Source organism: Haliotis cracherodii, unplaced genomic scaffold (genome assembly GCF_022045235.1).
Source record: "Haliotis cracherodii isolate W230 unplaced genomic scaffold, xgHalCrac1.p SCAF_18, whole genome shotgun sequence".
NCBI classification, from domain to species: Eukaryota; Metazoa; Mollusca; class Gastropoda; order Lepetellida; family Haliotidae; genus Haliotis; species Haliotis cracherodii.
Genome location: NW_027266273.1, coordinates 10420440 through 10447523, shown reverse-complemented (window position 1 = coordinate 10447523; position 27084 = coordinate 10420440). Strand labels below are relative to the sequence as shown.

Below are 27084 nucleotides of genomic sequence, written 5' to 3'. Positions count from 1 at the left end.
CATCTAAGACAACCCCTGCAACTTTGTATTGGAATCGGATCAAGAGCAAAAGTGACGAAAGAATGTAACCATTGTAATAGACATTGCTATGACTATGATTACAATATTATTTTGCACTGTGAAATGTTTATGACATGATTTCATTGTATATAGTCAAGTAATTTCATTGATGTATTGTAAATAATGTATTTGCCCATGTAAAATCTTCGGATTCAACTCTGGAGGAAATAAAGAAATTCATTCATTCATTCATTCAACCTATTATCCGATAGAGGTAACTGTGCATAGCGGAGGGATACGTTATCACAATAAACTTGGTAACATGGTACGGTTTGACTTCTTGGCGCGTGTCTGAATTCCTTTAACATTTTACATATCCTAAAACTGGCTAATCAGCAAATCTCGCTGCACTGCGCGCGACAGATACTAGAGCAAGGCATGCCAGAAATAGGAAACCTAATGCTTTCGAAAGGAAGCCTTAGGCATCACGTGCGTCGGGGGACCAGCGCCATCACATCGGCCGTCAACAGTTTTACAAGGCGGGGCAAAAAGCATCGTTTTTCCGTCCATTTTACGCTTGAAAAACTCGACACTTTCTAGACGCTCGCCTATTAATCAATTTTAATGAATTTTTAGTCATTTTTCCGTCCAAAGACCATATACGGAAAAAAACGATGTAAAAAGGAATGTGTTTATCACATAGTCAACCTGTTGTAATAAATGTTGTTTCTCGATGGATTGTAAACACGAGGATATTCAGTTCCTGCTGTTACAATATTCAGCAAACAAGCTGGGACAAGTCAGATATATATATTTCCAATTGACAATACCGTGGTATATATCCCCCGGAGAACTATACACCTGTAGTCTGAAGGTAGTCACTGTGACCAGCTACACAGGTGCGTGAGCAGCACTCCGTGTCTTTAGGGCAAAAGCGTCACAACCGACTTGATATGTCAAGCAGACCATTGATCTAGGCATCATATGACCACCACTCACAATGTCACTGTGACACGGATATGCAGTAGTCGCATGTGCCATCCATGGAGTAGGTTGGGCCAGCTCTACCCGGGGGTTACCCTGACCACATGACGTACAGGTAGGTGCCCATTATACAGCATGTGCCAGGACGATGTTCGCTGAATTAGGTCAGTGTGTGGCGGTTTTTTTCCCGACAAAACAGTGTCATGTAGCTGTACTGGTTTGACGTTTACCAGGATATTAAAGTCATATCATAATACATGGCGAATGTCGCCATACGTTATTTGTGTTAACACCTGTAGACGCCCCGGGCGTTCGTAATGGGAGACCAAATAATTACTTTTCATGTCATTTCGACATTTCAAAAATAGAATCTTGGTTGCATATATCGACATGAATCAACTGTTTACGTACAAATCATTATCCCTGTATTGTTAAACGTCGAACTTTCATACGGCTGGAGAAATTGTTTGACACGTCATTCATAGGATAAGTGTGTTTCCAACAAGGATGCAGCTTCTTCCGGAAATAATGTCCAGACCACCACGATCACCAGTTGAACACAGAATCTAGACTTGACGAGTCTCTTGAGTAGTAAAATTATAAGCGAAGCACAACGAGTGGAGATAAGTGTTTTAGCGGTACGCCAGGTGTGGGGCGAGTGTTCTCCCTTAGCGAACGACAAAAAGCACATGTTTGTAAACTATGAGGCCAGCACGGGGAAAAAACAGCAATACTCCAATGGACACTAAACACACACCTTAATGCTGATATTTCCGGCTGAAGTATGTATCAGAAGCACAGAATACACAGTTATTAATCGCTGTCATTATCTTGCGTTCTCTTACGAACAATAACGATACAATACAATACAATACGACAAAAAGACAAATTTTAGCTGGGAAACATTCTGCTATTCAAAGTACATATTCTAAGTACTCTTAACTGACTAATACCATGACAAGTACAAAATAACAAGCGTCCCAGGAGTAGTCTGTGCTGTCTAAGTTGTTGTTGGTGTGGTTGGGGTGTATTGCCACGGCGGATATGTTTCACTACAGTAAGCCTGGTGAAATGTGTGTGTTTAGTTAGGTCTAAAAATAAGAAAATGAAGGAAAAATCGGCCAGGGAGTTTTCAAACATATTTTAAACAGGTTTTAATTATAGTATTTTAAATAGTTTATTTATATTCATATCAAGAGTAAATGATATTTTTTTTAACATTTTACTTAGTTCTGATATAAATAAACCCACTGCTATTCAGCTGGTATTTTTATACTTTCAAATTTTGATTTGTTGGAATCAGCGGATTCGTAAACCGAGTTATTGTTGTTTAAAATGTCTGGCCTATTAACACTCTGGATGACTGGACAAATAAGTTATTAAACATACAATGTACCGCGTGAACACGCAGTTGAATAAGCCAACACTAGTAAGTATTTTGAGTCACACCCAGAGAGATTCAACTGAAGAGAAGATATCACGCCCATGTTGTAACACCGGACTGATTATATTCCCAATATCATACTTATATGCTATTTAAATCACGCAGCGTAACTTGTATATTTGTGTTATGTGATATATGAGTGAAACCTGAATTTGTAAACAAAATGTTTACTTACTTACTTGTTTACTTGTAATGTTATATAATTTTATATCAGTATTAACCTTCAAATCCACTGAAATATTTACGATATTAAAATATTTACGTAGTGAATGCTACCTGCGTGGTTCACATGACGGCACACATGAAACACATGAATAATACACAAGTCTTCATACTACCTTTATTCATATATCCTGGAAGCCGTATAGCACATGACACCACACGGCCGAATAACATCAATAAGCTTGCCAACATAGTTATTTAGTCATTTTCATTATCCAGTATGGGAAAATATATTACCATGTGTGATGTAAATAATTAACGGTAAGAGCAATTTCAGTCTAGTAATATAATACTTTTTAACGAAACACTAGGGGACCAGACTCACATTTATGGGGCATTAAACAATACGTATCCGTGAACTTCTTAAGCCCTTGAACATCAATGCGGAATAGAATCATGCGCTTGTGATGAAATAAACTTTTGCCTGTCGTGTTTGTTAGATCACAATGGCGTTTGGCACCTCACAAGATAAGATTTATGAACATGATCAGTGATACACACGTTCCAAGCTGTTGTGTTTGACGCCATGCGTGCCTGAACACACCCACAAGCGCAGAAAACCGCATCTCTCCACTCTCATGTCAATCACCAAGTAAGATATCAATCTGTAGCTATTGCTCAATCATTTAAAAGACGTCATATAGCCTTGGCTTCCCAACATGCTTGGTTTATCTGTTCTGTATTTACCATTGAGTTTCCTTTTAATTACCAACTGTCATGTTCAAGTCATTTTGTTTGCTCTGGAATAGTATTCTGATACTAAAGATCTGACCAACTGGCTATCAGTGTCTCTTTGCATAATTACTACTTACTCGTTTGTCTTTTTAAACAGAGTGTGTTTGTCTTATACATTGAGAATGCTTTTCATAAGATGCGGGCAGTTTCCATCATTTAGGACAGCATTACAGATCTCTGTCAATCAATACTTTATTCAGTTGATTGATTGTTTGTTGTTTTACGCCGCACTCAGCAATATTCCAGCTATCTGACGGCGGTCTGTAAATTATCGAGTCTAGACCAGACAATCCAGTGATTGATATCATGAGCATCGATCCACACAATTGGGATACGATGGCATCAACAAAGTCAGCGAGCCTGAACACCCGATCCCGTTAGTTGCCACTTACGACAAGCATCCATATACAAATAGCATACTGCAGAATACATAATTTTAAACATTGTTTTACAAATACTTTCTTCTTTCATACGCATGATAAATAAAGGGGCATGGGGGATTTCATTTGTTCTCTACCGTTTTCGACAATGTTCGTTCTAAATGTATGCATATGTGCATAAGTAATTTCTTTGGTAGATATTTAATTCTAATAGCATCTAAAATAGCACATACAAGTAAAAAATGCTATTCATCTTCTGTACCTTGATCAAATAAAGGGCAGTTTATTATGCATATATCAATTGTTTGCCACCTACCTTCTATAACAACCTCTATAACATGTCATCCACAATATCATATTGTTTAGCTGATAAGTTCCCCCCTCTCCTGAAAAAGACATTTAAATGTTGCATGTTAACAGCCATTCCCCACTTACCTACATAAGATTCTATATTTATCTGACGCTGTCAATAACAGCAAACAACAACATTAACACTTCTTTTGTATCCGGAAAGAGTTGAACCCCATGGGTTTAATGTGCCATAACATCTGTAGCTAATTCATTTATAAATAACGAGAGGAACATAGGGCTCAGCAAACACCCTTGTCTAAAACCAAATGGACAATCAAAATGATCTGTGAAATCTGTTTTAATCTAACACATACTTGATTGTCTGGTTTGTTTACAGGCCGCCGTCGCACGGCAGGTGTTGTGTTGTGCGGCGTGATGCAATTAAAACTTTTTTAATGCAAATTGTGTAAATGCCGGGTGCTACCTGTAGGGAAGGACATGCTTAACTCAACTCAACTCAAAATTATTCTACAAAAACACCCACGGTGGTACAAGAGAAAAGTTATAAATTTCAGGAAAGTAATTAAATATAAAGCAAAATGGCAGGATAAGCAATATAACATGAAGATAAACAAATAAAATACATGTCGTTGAATGATCATTCACTCATGGTAATGCACCCACGTGATTATTTACAATGTATAACAATAAATCATAAGAAAAGTCAATATAGTGTACATGGGAACACACTAGGTCGTATACTATAAAGGCATGCACGAGTATAAATAAATTAGGTATTTATTTCATATTTCTTTCCATGATTGAGGAAAAATTTGCGAGCTTCTTAAGATCTATTACTTTTTTGGAAGAAAGGAGGTTTTTAAATTTAGTGATATTAGAATAATATGTGCATTTATCGGCCATAGTAGTATAGAACGGGTCGCCAGGAACCCCTTTTGGTTGATCCGGTTGATCCAGGCGCATCCGAAGGTGATTGGCTGATCCAAGTCGCGTGATCGGATAGGATGACTCATGCATCAACAGCGCGTCGGGAAAGAGGGGGATGAAAGGTGTGTGTTTATAAGGCAGAAAAGAATTCATAAGAAAACAAAAGTAAAGGGTTATGAATAGAGCTATGTGTATAGCGTGCTGCCCTAAATAGACAGACCGTACCCGTCAGCCCAGTTTGAATTGAGCGCGCTTGACAACTAACGTGGCCTCGTCGTTTCAAATAACCCGCGCTCGCTAGAGCGTGCGACCTGGTTTGATGAATACAGGGTGTGTGTTGAAAGTACATCATCTCGCAATAGAGACGGGTTGTGTCAACATGATATACGCCGGATAATGTAGAAAAAAAAATGTACGTCTACCTGGATCAAATTCATCTTGTACGGTCTACACGTTGTACACCATGAACGTTAGACAACCTGTATAGAAAAAATATAGACAAAATAGATAAGACTACACAATCAACAAGCTAGCAGTGTCGTTTACATTTAGCGCGCAAGAACGAGGTAGTCATGTCTCCCTGCATTGACTATAACGCTGAAGGCAGCCGGATTTCGAATCACCCGCGCTGCGTACTATTGTGAACCATTTGTAAAGAATTATTCAGCCCTGTCCCGACTTGCATAGTTGATGTTTCAATGCTAGCGTTTCCTTTTAACGCGATGACAAATAAACCGTACGGTTTGAGTTTTAACCGTGTAACATGATGTGCAAAGTTTTACTTCAGAACGTGCTATTTTGAAAATAGATAGAAAACTGATAAGTACATGTACCAGTGTGACGGCACGAAGCTAGGTTTGTTGGGAAAGTGATGGAAGCAATCTATAGGACATTTTCATGTTTACAATACTCACCCTTAATTCGAAGAGAGAACAGAGTTTATCATGGAAAATTTGTTTGACGAGGAAAATGTTTTATTGGAAATATATGTCGAAGCAGGTTTATTCATAGCTAATGTATAGCAGAGAGACTATGCAACCGACTGCCCATAACAATGTCAACATACCCCGGCCTTACAATTAATGTCAACATACCAGCCTCGCCTGAAGCTTCCCATTCATAAATTGTGTGACCAGTGTCACGTATTTATGATATGTTAGGTAAGATGTGTTGTACATTTGTTATTTTAAAAGGGATTTATTTCAGAGAGGATATATATGGGTATTCCCCTTCATTAAACCTTTCTTTCGTTGGTGTCTATTAAACGTATCCGGTATTTAATACATTTCAATGATGTAGGAAAGTACACTACTGCCTAAAAGTTCATTCCCCTAACACGCGTTGAGAACGCGTGTAACACGCATGTGACACGGGTGCTCAACGGGTTGCACACGGGGTGAGCACCCGTTGGCCACGCGTGTAACACGGGACCGGGTTCCAGTTGAAGTTGACAAAATTATCAAATGAATAGTGAGATAAAACAAAACAGTGAGATGTGAAATTTGAGTTAATGAGCGGCCATTGAGCTGTGTTCACCAGACCGTAAATAAAAGGTTGGCCCGTCTTAATTAGTGTTCGGTTGTTAGACTTTTATGGCATGAACCATTCCACTAGGGTCCCGTCTAGCCATTGTGGCTAGCCGACAGTAGAACAGTAGTGAATTTAGATGCGAGTTTATTGCTAGGGGAACCCCCCGAGTGTTGACACGATTGTCGCGGGTTGGTAAATGTTCGCCATTAATAAAATGATTGTTTGTGGATTGCGAACATATTCATTTGCCCTCACGAGTCATTCCATTTGATTGCAAATGTAACGTTTTCGTTCGCCAAATTATTGCTTTAGACAGTACAATTATGATATAGCCGCCACCACTACTAATGTCTCATTATTTCACGTAGGAATATGTCCCATTTCCCCACACCCCACTTTCTGTTTTGTATTTTGAAAGAATAAATAAAAGAAGGTTTTGTGTGGGACACTTTTATACTAATTATAAGAGGATTTTGTAAATGAATATGAACAGCCATGCTGTCTGACTGTTGATAGAATTTGAGATCTTCACAATCACCGGGTGTGACCATGTAGACAGAATCTCGTTAGGGTTTGTGATTTTTACATTTGCCCAATGACCATAGTGAGTATTGCTGGGGATACCAAACGTAACAGTTTATTATTAGAGGTTGTGAGTACCTATACCACGTAGATAGGATATCTTTAGGATTTTAATCCTTCTTTGAGAGGCATTTAGAAGTTGGAGTACTACGTTAGGATAAGATTTATGGGTGACATTAATCCTTTTCTTTCTCTGTGGGTAATCCTTTCACGTTGATTGGAGGAAGTCACTCAACCAGGTCATGACAGGCCGTGAGTTTACTCACTAACTACTGTGAGCGTTTTTCGCGTAACATCTTTTCTTGTATAAACAAAGTGGGGATAAACCTCAGTGTCAAAGACGATCAAACTTAGTTCGAATCCTTGTTTATATGTGACATCTCCCAAATGGGGACATTTTCATAAACTTGGCAAGTGATGATGAATTTTGATATTAATATTATTATAGTTTATGAAATTGTTAATAAAACTTTAATAAAATTGTGCTTCACTCTCACGAAAAATATATTGTCTGTGAGTAAATTTATATGTCACGTTTCATCGGCATTTTTCAATGATATTGGGACTACATGAAACATGGCAAGCGTGGGAAGGCACGGCGTCGGCTGGCGAGCATGTGTGGCTAGAAGTCTAGCGGCGGTAATCTTCTAGTAGTCTCTTGGTCAGCTTCTCATCCTGGGGGTCGGGATTCTGGTAGAGGCTCTTGGCAAGGAGGGCGGCGGTATTGGCGACGAAGTGGTTTGAGGTCGGTACGCCACTACTCTGGAAGAAGTGGTACAAGTATGTGTAGTTTGTGATGTCGTACTCGATGTCCTGTCCCCCCTTCTTGTGCACCATGACTCCTTGTTTGGCGTAGAGATGTTCCTTTGGGGTGTTGATCTGGTCAACCTTGAGATCCGGCCGGGGCTTGTAGTGGTTGATCGGAATGTCTGACTTTTCCACTAGTAAATAAAGTTCTTTGGTATGACCTCTTTTATCCCTGGTGACGTTATCCTAATGTTCAATTTCAGTCTGCCTCACCAAGCGTAAGAAAGCATTGTATATGTTCTGATAAACCACACTGATGCAATTAAGCAAATGAATATTTGCTGTGGGCAAATATCTATTTTCTATATATATATTTGTGGATATGAAGCATTCTAGTTAATTGTGGATACACTGGGCAGACAGAATTGTGTTTATTTCCAGGCCATCCTGATCGTCGTTTACTACTATAAGGTGTATGTTTTGAGGCAAGATCAAAGGCGCCGCACAGCATTTATTAGATAACAGACGGGGTCGTCCGTTTCGCTTTAAACAACCACCCCCACCCTGTCTGTAGGAGTTATATAATCGGTGCGCAAATAACTGTGTCAAGTCCACTGCCGGGCTGATACGGTGTCAGTGTCAGCGATGAACATGAATGCTCAAATTATAGACCTGTAGCACTCACAAGTTGCTTAGCCAAAATATTTGAAAAGTGTATATTCAATTCTCTGATAACAGCACATATAACCTTAGAAATAGATTCAACATACAAACAATCAAATGTAGAACACAGACCTATGCTTAATAATAATTTCTTCTGGATATTATCAACCTGCGGAACCCTCTATCCGATGAAGTAACTAATGCTCGCTCATTAAAAGAAATCAAATCATTAATTAATCGTTCTGATGCAATTACTAATAATTTTGACTTCAAATATTTTCATAGATTGCCAAATTGTCCACTGTCGCCTTAGGCTCAGCTGCAGTGACTTAAACGCTGATAAGTTTAGACGACATGTATCAGACATACCAGACTGCACTTGTGGATATCACCTTGAAGATGCAATTAATTTTTTTATGACTGTCAAAAAATACGCTAATATCAGAAACACTGTGTATTTCTACACACATGGGTATGGTCTAAAAATGATGTTACGTGGCAGTAGTTAAGCAGTTCTACAAACATGACTCTTCTTAAATCAGTTCACGACATCATTGTCAATAGCAAAAGGTTTGAGTAGCTTAATTTTATGCATGTAGTAAAGGAAAACTGCATTACCTTATTTCACAGACACCACTTGCTTCAGTGTATTGGCTTCGTGTATTTCATTTGTGCATTTTGTATATTTATGTTCATCACTCTCTTATATGTGTCCAGCTGTTGTTAAGTTGTTACCTGGAGAGGTATTACATAAGCAAGTTTTGCTTGTTTACCGATCCAGATTTCTTTTGAAATAAAAATACGTTTAAGCCAACACAGCTAACCATAAAACACATATTGTAAACTATTCAAAAAGGGGCACTAATCTCTGGCTTCTTCTCGGGTGTTGGACTCAAACTCAAACTCATTTATTCTTAGAATAACATGACATACAATTATCTACAATTTTATTATGTACAATTTAACAAAAATAATAAAAATAGGATACGTGGATACTAATACAATTTACCAATTGTATTGTACACATTGTTAAGGAATTTAGATAGGCCTTTCAGATTTCTTACACTGTTAGTTGTCATAATTTTCTTAAATGTTTGGAAACTTAAGATATTGCTTATTTAAGAGTTCATATCGCCGTTGGTGAAAAGCTTCACATTGGAATAAATAATGCAATTCATCTCCCACAGCGAAAGATTCACAGAGTGGACACTGGCTGTCTTCCCTGGGAATGTTCAGCCATCGACCAGTTTCAACTGGTAATCCTTGGTTAGAAAGTTCTGACTTTAATTTTGAGAAGGTTGATTCTTCAGGTAATACGACCTTTGGATTTTCGCTTGGGCTTTCTAGCTGCCGTGAGTCAATTTGCTCGTTAACGCAACCGAGCGTGACAAGAGACTGGGCTACCAAGGACAGCTAAATAAGCTTAAAGGGGCACTGATCTAACGCAATTCCCCGGGACTGGTTGTTGCCTTTGTTATTGTTTTTCCCCAGTGAGTACCCGGATGTATAGCAGAAATCTAGACAAGTTCGCGACGTTTGCTGCACATTTCGTAAGCGCATCAGTCTCAGGGCGTATGGTCACATTGATCAACAAAATGAAATACAGTTTTCGAGATAATAAGGTAATATAGGTATCTTTGTGGGTAGCATCGGTAATGGTGACGAGGTTTTGATAGCAAGTCACTTCCTTTGTAATTTTGCGATTTTCGTTTACACTATCTTGACTTGCAACACAAAGTATTTCACCTGAGCATTGCTTTTTTTATAGTGTGTATATTTTTTTACTGTCAAAATGTGTAACATTTTCAAATTTATTAAACGTCTAAATATTCAGTTATTTTACAAAGTGACTGAAAAACATTTCCATCTGTATTATTATGATAACGAATTCCAAACATTTTGATGTTTAATGTCATCACCAAGAGACTGAAAATGTTACGTTGAAAAGTACATTTCTATGTTGTTTGGCTTCTAATCCTACATAATAATCTGTTGCGATGTTTGTAGGCCCTTTTGATCATCTTTATCAATCTGGACAGAAGTTTTAGTCAAAATGACTGAAATATTTACACATTTTATAAATTGCCTGAGAGAATCACATTTTACAAATTGACGGTAATATATACACGCTTACAAAGGAAAAGACCTGTGAAAACAACGTCTATCGCGCATTGAAGAATTTCCCAACCAAGACGTAGAGAAACAAGAACGAATCGGTTCAAATGAAGGAAAACAAAATGCAAAACCATGATTGCAACCTACCAAATTTATGTGTATAAATTTTAGGCAGCTTCCTTGTTCGAGGAATGTATCCGTGAATATCCACACAAAGGAACAATATCCCACTCGTCTGCAGCTGTACAAAGAAACTTATTCGATGTCACGTGTCTCTGTAACAATCAAATATTTTGAAAGATGTATATCGTTTCGGGATATCATAACCCGCGTTCGTTTCTCAACTGATCACTTGGATTGTTTCTGGTGTTTCACATAGGTGTCAAGTCTCAAGGGTTGGCTGAGAAAGCCCACGTGACAACTATTTTCATAACGTTCACGGTTCCTAAAAAATCCATTGAGTGATAGATACCAATGATCAATCAATCAACGTATTATCAGTTAACCCTTTGAACAAAGTATGTTGTTTTTACATCGGCACTTCACGCCATGATATGAGTGTATTCCCTTTGTTTTAGTAAACCTAGACATGTAAACACTCACTTTTGACATATCCACTGTGCAAGATAACAGTGATTAATCAATCAACGTATTTTCTGTTAATCCTTTGATGACTAGGAACGATCCGTTGATTTACAAAAAAAAGTAAATCAACTGATCATTCACCTCTTGCTGGTCTGCCACGTGCATATTACATAACACACATTTCACCTCACTTCAAACCTGGATTTAGATTGAATAATTACCCCAGACACAATAAATGCCAAATGGGAACCTTTGTCAGGTAATCTAAGTGGTGCTACCACTAATTGTACCTGTAATAAATTCATTAACTGAGCATCAAGTGAATGACGACAAATACACAAGTGTAGGGTTATACGAGAAAACGTGGATGACAACAAGGGAGTAGTAATCGTATTATCGACGCAATCGGAAATCCGAAAATGCTTTCACTGCATAGATACCTTTTTTAGTATTAAACTATAACCATCTGGGGTATTTCCAAATGACGACATCTGATGAGCGTTCTTTTTGTCTGTTTGTTTAGGCTGAAGAAATTAATTAACATGCGCCCTTTGTCGAAATCTTTATAGATCACAGTTAACCAATCAGTGTTTATGCAAAAATGCGTAAAACAAATATTGCCTCCAGCCTCCAGCCTCCAAGTTTATTTAGCTGTCTTTGCAGACGGTAGCCCAGTCTCTGGTCACGCTCAGTTGCGTTGCGTATCATCCGGGTACTCACGGGGAAAAGACAATAACAAAGGCAACAACCAGTCCGGGGAATTGCGTTAGATCAGTGCCCCTTTAAGCATTTTTTAAAACTGATTGGTTACCTGTGATCTATGAAGATTTCAACAAAGGGCGCATGGTAATTAATTTCTTCAGCCTAAACAAACAGACAAATAACGGCGAAAGCTCATCGGATGTCGTTATTTGGAAATACCCCTGATGGTTACAGTTTAATAATAAAAAAGTATCCCTGAGTGAAAGCATTTTCGGATTTCGGATTGCGTGGATGATACAATTACTACGCCCTTGTTGTCATACACATTTTCTGGTATAACCCTACACTTGTGTATTTGTCGTAATTCACTTGCTGCTCAGTTAATGAATTTATAACATGTATACTTAGTTGTAGCACCACTCAGATTATAAAGGTTCAAATTTGGTCTTTCTTGTACCTGGGGTAATTATTCAATCTAAATCCAGGTTTGAAGTGATGTGGAATGTGAGTTATGTGATATGCACGTGGCAGCCCAGCAACAGATGTATGATCAGTTGCTTTACTTTTTTTGTAAATCAACTGATCATTCCCAGACATCAAAGGATCAACAGGAAATACGTTGATTGATTAATTACTGTTATCTTGCACAGTGGATATGTCAAAAGTAAGTGTTTACATATGAAGGTAGGTTTACTAAACCTAGGGAATACACTCATATCATGGCGTGAAGTACAGATGTAAAAACAACATACTTTGTTCAAAGGGTAAACGATAATACACTGACTGGTTGTTCATTGTTATCTAACTCAATGTATGTTTTTAAGAACCGGGGACATTATAAAAATAGTTGTCACGTGGGCTTTCTCAGCTGACTTGGCACCTATGTGAAACAACTGAAACAAACTAAGTGATCAGTTAAGAAACGAACACGGGTTATAATATCCGATACATTTAAATAACGTTTAAAAACGATATATTTAAATATTTTAATATATTTCATATATATTCCAAATATTGTTTCCAAATAATTATTATCAAAGTATTTGATTCTCACAGAGACATTTGACATCGAATAAGTATTTTTGTACAGCTGCATACGCAATGGGTATTGTTCCTTTATGTTGATATTCCCGGATACGTTATAACTTTGGTAGGTTGTAATAATGATATTTGCATTTTGTTTTCATTCATTCGCTGCAGCTTTGAACAGAATCATTCTTGTTCCTTTCCGTTTGGTTGGGAAGTTTTTCGATGCGCGATAGACGTTGTTTTCACAAGTATTTTCTTTTGTAAGCGTGTATATGTTACAGTCAATGTGTAAAATATGATTCACTCAGGCAATTTATTAAATATCTAAATATTTCAGTCATTTTACAAATTGACTGAATAATCCATTCATTTATTTAACCGACTGACTAAAAATGATAAAGACGACCAAAAGAGCTTAAAAAACATCACAATATATTAATTATGCTAAGAAAAGAAGCCAAACAATACAGAACTGTACTTGGTGATGATATTAAATATAAACAAATATTTGGAATTCGTTATCATATTAATAAAGATGGGCATATTTTTCAGTTAATTTGTAAAATAAACTGAATATTTAGGCGTTTAATAAATTTCCTTAGTGAAATCTGTTTACATTTTGAATGTAAACATATACACACGGTAAAATAAGCAATGTTCAGATGAAATATTTACTTTGTGTTGCAAGTCAAAATAGTGTACACAAAGATCGCACAATTATCAAGCAAGTGACTTACCAAAACTGCATCACCATTACCGATGCTCCCCACAAATATACCTACATTTCCAAAACTGTATTTCATTTTTGTTGATCAATGTGACCATACGTCCTTCTACTTTCAATAAAAATGCGCTTACGAGTCTAGATTTCAGCTATATCATCCGGGTACTCACTGGGAAAATACAGTAATGCACAGGTAACAACTACTCCCGCGGAATTGCTTTAGATCAGTGCTCTTTAGTACGTTGATATACTAATATATTGTGAATGCCAAAATGATGTATCAAGGATCAAGTAGAAGATACATTGACCGTAGCGCTGGGAGTTTATTCAACAGACCCGTGAAAATAACACTGCTGTAGCTTATTATTTATTTTAGATGACGCAGTCAAAGCTCACTTCTCCTGGCGGCCATTATCGAATGGCCAGCTAAAACACCACCCCGCGCTTACGTCTACAGGTCTCTTCCTGTAGTACGGTAATTAGTATTCTCTCCCTCAAGTGTATCCTCAATGATATAACCCACCCTCATTAATTACATGCTGCTCTTTTCCAGCCTCACGGCTATGAAGTTGAGGTAAAGAGTCCAAGTCATCATAAAGTAATTAGGGTCCGATAAAAACAATGCGCCGCCAAACCTCATACATATTATCACTGAAAGTCGTACTACAGACGGTTAATGTCAAATCACAATAAAAGCATTTCAATTGCAATAACATGTTCCAGGACCATGTATTCTCTTAACACCATCGGATTTAGATGCAATGGTCGTATAAAACAAGACAGATCTATTTAAACACACCAGTATTCATGTTATTCCCACAAAATCACATAAAGAAAGGAGACATTAGCAAATACATGTGTATCATCATTTTTCGTCAGGATAACAAAATTTTCTCTCCTTGTTACCACCTTCAGGTTCAGCTTAACACGGGTCCTACTTTGGTCAAAAGTTTGTTCCTCCTCTAATGAGTGTGTCACGCGTTGCACACTAGTGGCGGACGGGGTGCACACCCGTGTGCATCGCGTTGCCCACGGGTATCACACGCGTGACCAACCCGATGCACACTGGTTGCGTAACGCATTGCCCATGCGTGTAAGGGGAATGAACTTCTAGACAGTAGTGTAGCTGGAATATTGCTGAGTGCAGCATTAATTCACTGCAAAAAAAATTCCATATATACAAGCTTGTATATCCTTTGGAAAGATGATATTTCCAAAGGATATACAAGATTGGAATGATGATATATACAAAAATATACAAGTTTGTATATACGACATATACAAAAATATACAAATTTGTATATATGGTGTATCCAAATTTGTTTTCTTTGTATATATTGGTAAAGGGAGATAATTATTATGTATTTGTGTATAATTATTATATATGTGCAAATTGAAGTGTTTTAAGTTAAGCACTGTGTTTCTTTGTAGATGTTGGTAAAGGAGGATAATTGCTATGTATTGCTCTATAATTGTTTTGTATGTGCAAAATAGTATCAGCAAGTTACAAAAAACTGATATAGTGGCGGGTAACATTACTGGAATGTTTAATTAGTACTCCACACTGTTAGCGGAGTACATACTGTCCTTGCAATGATATTGACGGGTGGGCGGTTGAGGCGTCTGGTACTTTTCCTGGCGCGGTGCTTGGTATGTGAGTAGACTTTATGGTCAAATGCACAGAGAGGATTAGCTGTCGGGGGCGATTGCATTGGCGGTAACTTCTGTATTGAAAGTGTTTGAGCTTGGATTCGTTTTACGGGGAGGCCGCGATGTGTTTTGTAACATGCTCGTGCTCATATGCCAACAGAGTGGATTGCACAGAGGATGAAAACTATGATATCACTAGATAGACACAATTTTTATGGATAACAACTTCTTTAATACTGTAAAAAGGCGACGTTTCGGTATAGATCCTTATACCGTTGTCAAGCAAGACTGAATGAGGGACATAGTGAAGAATATATATAGCAAGTGGATGATTAACAATAGAGGATTAACAGTAACAACAAGGGCATACAAGAGTGGGATAACATAGGTAGGTGTGACAACAAAGGGATTATGCTGTCACAACACGATGGACAGAAAACACATAGCTAGAAGCCAATGGGGGCATGAAGCCAATAAACAGGTGATTATTGGTTGATGAGTTCATGGTAGGCGGATGGGATGAAATAGCCTTTATCTCTGTTGATTGATGGCTTGTGGCGGCGAATATGGACTGCTTCTGTTAGTTTTCTTTTGGTGAAGTCATGGAGGTTGTTGGCGAGGATTTGGACGTTGTCCCAGTTGATGATGTGATTGGGACAGTTGATGATATGGTCCGAGATGGCTGATTTGCTGTCGGATTTGATGGTGGAGGTTTTATGCTCTTTGATTCTGGTGTTGATTGGGCGGGATGTTTCACCTACGTAAGATTGCCCACAGTTGCAGTCAATTTTGTAGACTACACCTTTAGCCTCTTAGGGTTTAGATGTGTAGTCTACAAAATTGACTGCAAATCGCGTTTCGTAAAACGGTAGTCCTTGCAAAAATCATCTACAAAATATTATCAAAGATTATTTTTTAAAAATACTACGAAAACATTGTGTTGCCGGACTACAATGGCGGATTGTCCTGTTTTCGTTCAGAGCGTTCAGCATCAAACATGCCTTTATTATTATTCATAACACAATCGTCGGATCTTACGTTTCCAGACATCATACGTTTTCTATCATGGATACTTGCACTATAGCGGGGAATGTGGCGTCACACATAAAAACTGTTAATACTCCGATGATGACTATGTTTATGATGAAGTTGTCTTTTATAAGTGAATGAGATGTTGAGCTGGCTTGGTCTAATTGGTATTCACTCCCTGGAACAAAAATATTGTTTACTAGCATTGTATTATGAGCAACCGGATGCGTAAATAACGTGTGTAATATATTCCCGTATCATATTTTATAATACTTGTTCTTTTAATATTGTTATCAATGAGAGAACGAAGATTACCTTGAAAAAACACAACAGCATGCATATGTTCTTGCAAAAGGAAACTTGATATATATTCATATGGTGCGAACCATATGTACATCAATAATAATAATAATAATAATAATAATAATAATAATAATAATAATAATAATAATAATAATCATAATAATACATCATGATGGCAGTTTCAATGTAACGATTAAGTATTTCTAAAGATATGGAAAATAAATCTTGATAACTGCTTTAATCTTTGATCTTTGGGAAAATAATAATGACATATTATAATAAACATTCTTCATTTGCACTGGTAGTTACACTGATTAATGAATTGAATTGATTGTCTCTGAATAGTTTTTGTGTACTCCAACCCTGCATTGAAGCCTGCAGCAAAGTCATACATGATGTATTGACGTGGTCCCAGCTGGCATAACTTCATCTATTCATCTGAGGCAACAGCTTCTTTTTGGAAACAACTGGGTCATCACTGATCCATGAATATATTCTTACCGCTATAGACAACGTTGTCAGGAATTTGTTTTGTTGGCAAATCGAAATTGGTTATTCACTAGCATTCTCAAGCATTGATGTTTCATATTTCAGGAGTATTGGTTGATAACAACATCTGGTGTCACATGACACCAAAAGATAAGAGGTATATCTGAAGTCAATAATATTTTATTCAGGAAACAATAGTCAGAGTTAGTAACCCCACCAGATTTTGCATCATGTCCAAATGTCGCATTCTCGTGTTCTAGTGTTTTAGACGCTGTCCGTGCGCATGCGTGATATCAGAAGGTCAAGGCGCATGCGCACATTAGTAGTCCTGCACAGTGGTCATGCTTCTATCATTCTCTTCTTTCTCCAAGTAGCATTTAGAAAATGTATGACTTGAGCTTGAAAATGCTATCATGTAATTTACATACACAAAGACCCATGTAGAGTAGAGTAGACTCCTCTTCCTTTGGTGCTGTTTTCTATGTACTTTAAATTAAAACCCTCAACATGCTAAACATAATTTAACAAAAGAAATTGTGTACATGAATGTTCATGGATAGTGAAAACATTAAAGTGTGAGGAACCTGGAAACAATATCTATCACTGTCAGTGATAGAGTAAATATTGCTTAAAGCCACATCAGCAGTATTGCTGTAACAGTTACAGAAATAATCACATTATTATTCATCTAAACAAAATTCTCCAAGACCAATTTGTAGCATTCGGCTAAAATGAGATTGTCCGATGTTTTTACACGACACCATAGTCGCTACTTTAGGCCATTCAAAATTAATTAATAGATTATCATCCTTTCCCACCTGACTACAAAACATCCCGCCTTACATTATTCTATTGCCTCAAACTTCCTAGAAATAGAAATATCGCTAATATGTGTGTTCCTACTCCGTGCACGTAGCCCCACTGAACACGCATGTTGCATGTGAATCGCATCCTTCGACAGCAATTGTACACAGATGCCTTAAAGGGGCACTGATCTAACGCAATTCCCCGGACTGGTTGTTGCCTTTGTTATTGTTTTTTCCCCCTTGAGTACCCGGATGATACGCAACGCAACTGAGCGTGACCAGAGACTGGGCTACCGTCTGCAAAGACAGCTAAATAAACTTGGAGGCTGGAGGCAATATTTGCTTTACGAATTTTTGCATAAACACTGATTGGTTAACTGTGATCTATAAAGATTTCGACAAAGGGCGCATGTTAATTAATTTCTTCAGCCTAAACAAACAGACAAAAAGAACGGCGGAGCTCATCGGAAGTCGTCATTTGGAAATACCCCAGATGGTTATAGTTTAATACTAAAAAAAAGGTATCCATGCAGTGAAAGCATTTTCGGATTTCCGATTGCGTCGATAATACGATTACTACTCCCTTGTTGTCATCCACGTTTTCTCGTATAACCCTACACTTGTGTATTTGTCGTCATTCACTTGATGCTCAGTTAATGAATTTATTACAGGTACAATTAGTGGTAGCACCACTTAGATTACCTGACAAAGGTTCTCATTTGGCATTTATTGTGTCTGGGGTAATTATTCAATCTATATCCAGGTTTGAAGTGAGGTGAAATGTGCGTTATGTAATATGCACGTGGCAGACCAGCAAGAGGTGAATGATCACTTGATTTACTTTTTTTGTAAATCAACGGATCGTTCCTAGTCATCAAAGGGTTAACAGAAAATATGTTGATTGATTAATCACTGTTATCTTGCACAGTGGATATGTCAAAAGTGAGTGTTTACATGTCTAGGTTTACTAAAACAAAGGGAATACACTCATGTCATGGCGTGAAGTGCCGATGTAAAAACAACATACTTTGTTCAAAGGGTTAACTGATAATACGTTGATTGATTGATCATTGTTATCTATCACTCAATGGATTTTTTAGGAACCGTGGACGTTATGAAAATAGTTGTCACGTGGGCTTTCTCAGCCGACCCTTGAGACTTGACACCTATGTGAAAAACCTGAAACAATCCAAGTGATCAGTTGAGAAACGAACACGGGTTATAATATCCCGAAACGATATAGATCTTTCAAAATATTTGATTGTTACAGAGACACGCGACATCGAATAAGTTTCTTTGTACAGCTGCAGACGAGTGGGATATTGTTCCTTTGTGTGGATATTCACGGATACATTCTTCGAACAAGGAAGCTCCTAAAATTTATACACAGAAATTTGGTAGGTTGCAATTATGGTATTTGCATTTTGATTTCCTTCATTTTAACCGATTCGTTCTTGTTTCTCTACGTCTTGGTTGAGAAATTCTTCAATGCGCGATAGACGTTGTTTTCACAGGTCTTTTCCTTTGTAAGCATGTATATATTACCGTCAATTTGTAAAATGTGATTCTCTCAGGCAATTTATAAAATGTGTAAATATTTCAGTCATATTGACTAAAAAATCTGTCCAGATTGATTAAGGTGATCAAAAGGGCCTACAAACATCACAACAGATTATTATGTAGGATTAGAAGCCTAACAACATAGACATGTACTTTTCAACGTAACATTTTCAGTCTCTTGGTGATGACATTAAACATCAAAATGTTTGGAATTCGTTATCATAATAATACAGATGGAAATGTTTTTTTCAGTCACTTTGTAAAATAACTGAATATTTAGACGTTTAATAAATTTGAAAAAGTTACACATTTTGACAGTAAACAAATATACACACTTTAAAAAAAAGCAGTGCTCAGGTGAAATATTTACTTTGTGTTTCAAGTCAAAATAGTGTAAACGAAAATCGCAAAATTACCAAGCAAGTGACATATCAAAACTTCGTCACCAGTACCGGTGCTACCCACAAAGATACCTACATTTCCTTATTATCTCGAAAACTGTATTTCATTTTGTTGATCAATGTGACCATATGCCCTTATTACTACCAATAAAAGTGACTGATGCGCTTACGAATTGCGCAGCAGAGGTCGCGAACTAGTTTAGATTTCTGCTATACATCCGGGTACTCACTGGGATAAAACAATAACAAAGGCAACAACCAGTCCCGGGGAATTGCGTTAGATCAGTGCCCCTTTAAATAGTTCGACAAGAAAACAATAACATCTTTATACTGAGTAAGTACCCCCAATATCCAGCCTGAGGGACCGGCATGGCTCTGAATAAGTGAGTGAGTTTGGCTCAACACCGCTTTGAACAGTATTTATATTTTAGTTATTCCCTGGCTTGTCAGCTTTAAATGGGACGAAACACACCATCATAGGTTTCTGGCACGCCCAAGGGACGCAACTTTACGTACACAGCGAATTGCGACGCCTCAGAGGACTGAGCCACTAGGTCACTGTCAAGGTAATTGGCAGAAAAGGCACGAGAACGCGATATCGCGACATTGGTCAAGGGTCGCAATCTCACGTTCTCGCGTTTTTGAAAATAGTTGCATATGACTGAAAAGGCAATTGACACAAAAGCACAAGAACGCGAGATCGCGAGATACCAACATTGGTCAGGTGTCGCGATCTCGCATTCTCGCGTTTATTACGGTTTGAGTCGAAACATCCAGCGCTTGCCAATCAGAATTCGCATTAAAGGGGCACTGATCTAACGCCATTTCCCAGTTTGGTTGTTGCCTTTGTTATTGTTTTTTCCCCTGTGAGTACCCGGATGATACGCAACGCAACTGAGCGTGACCAGAGACTGGGCTACCGTCTGCAAGGACAGCTAAATAAACTTGGAGGCTGGAGGCAATATTTGTTTTACGCATTTTTGAATAAACACTGATTAGTTAAATGTGATCTATAAAGATTCGACAAAGGGCGCATGTTAATTAATTTCTTCAGCCTAAACAAACAGACAAAAAGAACGGCGGAGCTCATCGGAAGTCGTCATTTGGAAATACCCCAGATGGTTATAGTTTAATACTAAAAAAAAGGTATCCATGCAGTGAAAGCATTTTCGGATTTCGGATTGCGTCGATAATACGATTACTACTCCCTTGTTGTCATCCACGTTTTCTCGTATAACCCTACACTTGTGTATTTGTCGTCATTCACTTGATGCTCAGTTAATGAATTTATTACAGGTACAATTAGTGGTAGCACCACTTAGATTACCTGACAAAGGTTCTCATTTGGCATTTATTGTGTCTGGGGTAATTATTCAATCTATATCCAGGTTTGAAGTGAGGTGAAATGTGCGTTATGTAATATGCACGTGGCAGCCCAGCAAGAGATGAATGATCAGTTGATTTACTTTTTTAGGTAAATCAACGGATCGTTCCTAGTCATCAAAGGATTAACAGAAAATACGTTGATTGATTAATCACTGTTATCTTGCACAGTGGATATGTCAAAAGTGAGTGTTTACATGTCTAGGTTTACTAAAACAAAGGGAATACACTCATATCATGGCGTGAAGTGCCGATGTAAAAACAACATACTTTGTTCAAAGGGTTAACTGATAATACGTTGATTGGTTGCTCATTGTTATCAAACTCAGTGGATTTTTTAGGAACCGTGGGCGTTATGAAAATAGTTGTCACGTGGCCTTTCTCAGCCAACCCTTGGAAACAATCCAAGTGATCAGTTGAGAAACGAACACTGGTTATAATATCCCGAAACGATATATATCTTTTACAATATTTGATAGTTACAGAGACACGTGACATCGAATAAGTTATTTTGTATAGCTGCAGATGAGTGGAACATTATTCCTTTGTGTGGATATTCACGGATACTTTCTACGAACAAGGAAGCTGCCTATTTATACACATAAATTTGGTAAGTTGTAATTATGGTATTTGCATTTTGTTTTCCTTCATTTGAACCGATTCGTTCTTGTTTCTCTACGTCTTGGTTGGGAAATTCTTCAATGCGCGATAGACATTGTTTTCACAGGTCATTCATTTCCTTTGTAAGCGTGTATAGATTACCGTCAATTTGTAAAATGTGATTCTCTCAGGCAATTTATAAAATGTGTAAATATTTCAGTCATTTTGACTAAAAGATCTGTCCAGATTGATTAAGACGATCAAAAGGGCCTACAAACATCACAACAGATTATTATGTAGGATTAGAAGCCAAACAACATAGAAATGTACTTTTCAACGTAACATTTTCAGTCTCTTGGTGATGACATTAAACATCAAAATGTTTGGAATTCGTTATCATAATAATACAGATGGAAATGTTTTTCAGTCACTTTGTAAAATAACTGAATATTTATACGTTTAATAAATATGTTACACATTTTGACAGTAAAAAAATATACACACTATAAAAAAAGCAATGCTCAGATGAAATATTTACTTTGTGTTGCAAGTCAAAATAGTGTAAACGAAAATCGCAAAATTACCAAGCAAGTGACTTATCAAAACTTCGTCACCAGTACCGGTGCTACCCACAAAGATACCTACATTTCCTTATTATCTCGAAAACTGTATTTCATTTTGTTGATCAATGTGACCATATGCCCTTATTACTACCAATAAAAGTGACTGATGCGCTTACGAATTGCGCAGCAGAGGTCGCGAACTAGTTTAGATTTCTGCTATACATCCGGGTACTCACTGGGATAAAACAATAACAAAGGCAACAACCAGTCCCGGGGAATTGCGTTAGATCAGTGCCCCTTTAAATAGTTCGACAAGAAAACAATAACATCTTTATACTGAGTAAGTACCCCCAATATCCAGCCTGAGGGACCGGCATGGCTCTGAATAAGTGAGTGAGTTTGGCTCAACACCGCTTTGAACAGTATTTATATTTTAGTTATTCCCTGGCTTGTCAGCTTTAAATGGGACGAAACACACCATCATAGGTTTCTGGCACGCCCAAGGGACGCAACTTTACGTACACAGCGAATTGCGACGCCTCAGAGGACTGAGCCACTAGGTCACTGTCAAGGTAATTGGCAGAAAAGGCACGAGAACGCGATATCGCGACATTGGTCAAGGGTCGCAATCTCACGTTCTCGCGTTTTTGAAAATAGTTGCATATGACTGAAAAGGCAATTGACACAAAAGCACAAGAACGCGAGATCGCGAGATACCAACATTGGTCAGGTGTCGCGATCTCGCATTCTCGCGTTTATTACGGTTTGAGTCGAAACATCCAGCGCTTGCCAATCAGAATTCGCATTAAAGGGGCACTGATCTAACGCCATTTCCCAGTTTGGTTGTTGCCTTTGTTATTGTTTTTTCCCCTGTGAGTACCCGGATGATACGCAACGCAACTGAGCGTGACCAGAGACTGGGCTACCGTCTGCAAGGACAGCTAAATAAACTTGGAGGCTGGAGGCAATATTTGTTTTACGCATTTTTGAATAAACACTGATTAGTTAAATGTGATCTATAAAGATTCGACAAAGGGCGCATGTTAATTAATTTCTTCAGCCTAAACAAACAGACAAAAAGAACGGCGGAGCTCATCGGAAGTCGTCATTTGGAAATACCCCAGATGGTTATAGTTTAATACTAAAAAAAAGGTATCCATGCAGTGAAAGCATTTTCGGATTTCGGATTGCGTCGATAATACGATTACTACTCCCTTGTTGTCATCCACGTTTTCTCGTATAACCCTACACTTGTGTATTTGTCGTCATTCACTTGATGCTCAGTTAATGAATTTATTACAGGTACAATTAGTGGTAGCACCACTTAGATTACCTGACAAAGGTTCTCATTTGGCATTTATTGTGTCTGGGGTAATTATTCAATCTATATCCAGGTTTGAAGTGAGGTGAAATGTGCGTTATGTAATATGCACGTGGCAGCCCAGCAAGAGATGAATGATCAGTTGATTTACTTTTTTAGGTAAATCAACGGATCGTTCCTAGTCATCAAAGGATTAACAGAAAATACGTTGATTGATTAATCACTGTTATCTTGCACAGTGGATATGTCAAAAGTGAGTGTTTACATGTCTAGGTTTACTAAAACAAAGGGAATACACTCATATCATGGCGTGAAGTGCCGATGTAAAAACAACATACTTTGTTCAAAGGGTTAACTGATAATACGTTGATTGGTTGCTCATTGTTATCAAACTCAGTGGATTTTTTAGGAACCGTGGGCGTTATGAAAATAGTTGTCACGTGGCCTTTCTCAGCCAACCCTTGGAAACAATCCAAGTGATCAGTTGAGAAACGAACACTGGTTATAATATCCCGAAACGATATATATCTTTTACAATATTTGATAGTTACAGAGACACGTGACATCGAATAAGTTATTTTGTATAGCTGCAGATGAGTGGAACATTATTCCTTTGTGTGGATATTCACGGATACTTTCTACGAACAAGGAAGCTGCCTATTTATACACATAAATTTGGTAAGTTGTAATTATGGTATTTGCATTTTGTTTTCCTTCATTTGAACCGATTCGTTCTTGTTTCTCTACGTCTTGGTTGGGAAATTCTTCAATGCGCGATAGACATTGTTTTCACAGGTCATTCATTTCCTTTGTAAGCGTGTATAGATTACCGTCAATTTGTAAAATGTGATTCTCTCAGGCAATTTATAAAATGTGTAAATATTTCAGTCATTTTGACTAAAAGATCTGTCCAGATTGATTAAGACGATCAAAAGGGCCTACAAACATCACAACAGATTATTATGTAGGATTAGAAGCCAAACAACATAGAAATGTACTTTTCAACGTAACATTTTCAGTCTCTTGGTGATGACATTAAACATCAAAATGTTTGGAATTCGTTATCATAATAATACAGATGGAAATGTTTTTCAGTCACTTTGTAAAATAACTGAATATTTATACGTTTAATAAATATGTTACACATTTTGACAGTAAAAAAATATACACACTATAAAAAAAGCAATGCTCAGATGAAATATTTACTTTGTGTTGCAAGTCAAAATAGTGTAAACGAAAATCGCAAAATTACCAAGCAAGTGACTTATCAAAACTTCGTCACCAGTACCGGTGCTACCCACAAAGATACCTACATTTCCTTATTATCTCGAAAACTGTATTTCATTTTGTTGATCAATGTGACCATATGCCCTTATTACTACCAATAAAAGTGACTGATGCGCTTACGAATTGCGCAGCAGAGGTCGCGAACTAGTTTAGATTTCTGCTATACATCCGGGTACTCACTGGGATAAAACAATAACAAAGGCAACAACCAGTCCCGGGGAATTGCGTTAGATCAGTGCCCCTTTAAATAGTTCGACAAGAAAACAATAACATCTTTATACTGAGTAAGTACCCCCAATATCCAGCCTGAGGGACCGGCATGGCTCTGAATAAGTGAGTGAGTTTGGCTCAACACCGCTTTGAACAGTATTTATATTTTAGTTATTCCCTGGCTTGTCAGCTTTAAATGGGACGAAACACACCATCATAGGTTTCTGGCACGCCCAAGGGACGCAACTTTACGTACACAGCGAATTGCGACGCCTCAGAGGACTGAGCCACTAGGTCACTGTCAAGGTAATTGGCAGAAAAGGCACGAGAACGCGATATCGCGACATTGGTCAAGGGTCGCAATCTCACGTTCTCGCGTTTTTGAAAATAGTTGCATATGACTGAAAAGGCAATTGACACAAAAGCACAAGAACGCGAGATCGCGAGATACCAACATTGGTCAGGTGTCGCGATCTCGCATTCTCGCGTTTATTACGGTTTGAGTCGAAACATCCAGCGCTTGCCAATCAGAATTCGCATTAAAGGGGCACTGATCTAACGCCATTTCCCAGTTTGGTTGTTGCCTTTGTTATTGTTTTTTCCCCTGTGAGTACCCGGATGATACGCAACGCAACTGAGCGTGACCAGAGACTGGGCTACCGTCTGCAAGGACAGCTAAATAAACTTGGAGGCTGGAGGCAATATTTGTTTTACGCATTTTTGAATAAACACTGATTAGTTAAATGTGATCTATAAAGATTCGACAAAGGGCGCATGTTAATTAATTTCTTCAGCCTAAACAAACAGACAAAAAGAACGGCGGAGCTCATCGGAAGTCGTCATTTGGAAATACCCCAGATGGTTATAGTTTAATACTAAAAAAAAGGTATCCATGCAGTGAAAGCATTTTCGGATTTCGGATTGCGTCGATAATACGATTACTACTCCCTTGTTGTCATCCACGTTTTCTCGTATAACCCTACACTTGTGTATTTGTCGTCATTCACTTGATGCTCAGTTAATGAATTTATTACAGGTACAATTAGTGGTAGCACCACTTAGATTACCTGACAAAGGTTCTCATTTGGCATTTATTGTGTCTGGGGTAATTATTCAATCTATATCCAGGTTTGAAGTGAGGTGAAATGTGCGTTATGTAATATGCACGTGGCAGCCCAGCAAGAGATGAATGATCAGTTGATTTACTTTTTTAGGTAAATCAACGGATCGTTCCTAGTCATCAAAGGATTAACAGAAAATACGTTGATTGATTAATCACTGTTATCTTGCACAGTGGATATGTCAAAAGTGAGTGTTTACATGTCTAGGTTTACTAAAACAAAGGGAATACACTCATATCATGGCGTGAAGTGCCGATGTAAAAACAACATACTTTGTTCAAAGGGTTAACTGATAATACGTTGATTGGTTGCTCATTGTTATCAAACTCAGTGGATTTTTTAGGAACCGTGGGCGTTATGAAAATAGTTGTCACGTGGCCTTTCTCAGCCAACCCTTGGAAACAATCCAAGTGATCAGTTGAGAAACGAACACTGGTTATAATATCCCGAAACGATATATATCTTTTAGAATATTTGATAGTTACAGAGACACGTGACATCGAATAAGTTATTTTGTATAGCTGCAGATGAGTGGAACATTATTCCTTTGTGTGGATATTCACGGATACTTTCTACGAACAAGGAAGCTGCCTATTTATACACATAAATTTGGTAAGTTGTAATTATGGTATTTGCATTTTGTTTTCCTTCATTTGAACCGATTCGTTCTTGTTTCTCTA

At 37.8% G+C, this 27084-nt stretch overlaps 1 protein-coding gene across 1 annotated transcript in view; it reads left to right on the top strand.

Moving 5' to 3' along the window:
- The first annotated feature begins 893 nt into the window (after positions 1-893).
- LOC139465250 (uncharacterized) overlaps positions 894-27084 on the top strand; it is a 68010-nt gene continuing 41819 nt past the window's right edge. The window contains exon 1 of the mRNA XM_071246926.1: positions 894-1099. The gene's annotated coding sequence lies outside the window, so the exon portion shown is untranslated. The remainder of the gene's footprint in view (positions 1100-27084) is intronic.